This window comes from Penaeus monodon, chromosome 34 (assembly GCF_015228065.2).
Source record: "Penaeus monodon isolate SGIC_2016 chromosome 34, NSTDA_Pmon_1, whole genome shotgun sequence".
In the NCBI taxonomy this organism is placed as follows: Eukaryota; Metazoa; Arthropoda; class Malacostraca; order Decapoda; family Penaeidae; genus Penaeus; species Penaeus monodon.
This window is the reverse complement of record NC_051419.1, coordinates 20,406,718-20,407,380: the sequence shown is the minus strand read 5'-3', so window position 1 is coordinate 20,407,380 and position 663 is coordinate 20,406,718. Positions and strand designations below refer to the sequence as shown.

Here is a 663-nt window from a genome sequence, read left to right as displayed (position 1 = left end):
TATGCCCCTCCATCTCTCTCATAACCTATAAGCTACAAGTTTCACCACTGATATTTAATAATGCCATTATTATAGCAGTTTTATATTATCTAATATATATTTTAATGCTAATTTCTGTGTCGGCCTGCCTATTCAGATTTTTCATAATACGCACTGTATGTATGCCTTTTAGTTATCCTGACTCCCTGCACATCTTGCTACACATCTCATCACACACAAATACACAGCAAACTTCGCTGCATTACGTGTTCGTCCACCTCATTCTGTCACGTCAAGTCACATGACAGCTGCTAGATACTGTAGCTACCATGCCACAGAAAACGTCTTCCTTTCCTCCTTCCCAGAATAATGACTGGGAAGGAAGTATATAGGAGTCATCTAATAAAGACTCAAGAATAGCGCCTCATCCTTACTCTAAAACAATTAACGTACACTCAGGGCTGTTATGCTGAAAAGGGAAATGAGTCAGTCATCTTTAGGTATGTTCCATTGATTACCAAAGTCTGCTACTTTATGCTATATTTTCAACTAAGAATTTAGCTCCGAGTCTTTATACATTTTTCTCCTTATACCTTTCTCTCTTAGTAGTTGAGTTTCTGTTCAAGCGAGTTTTGTTTTGATTGATTTGTTCGATACGATCATTCAGATTAACAAATGATTCAG

At 37.1% G+C, this 663-nt stretch overlaps 1 protein-coding gene across 1 annotated transcript in view; it reads right to left on the bottom strand.

Annotated features, from left to right (window-relative positions):
- Window positions 1–663, bottom strand: part of LOC119594637 (sodium- and chloride-dependent glycine transporter 2-like) — a gene marked incomplete in the record, with an annotated part of 4,588 nt that overhangs the window by 2,626 nt on the left and 1,299 nt on the right.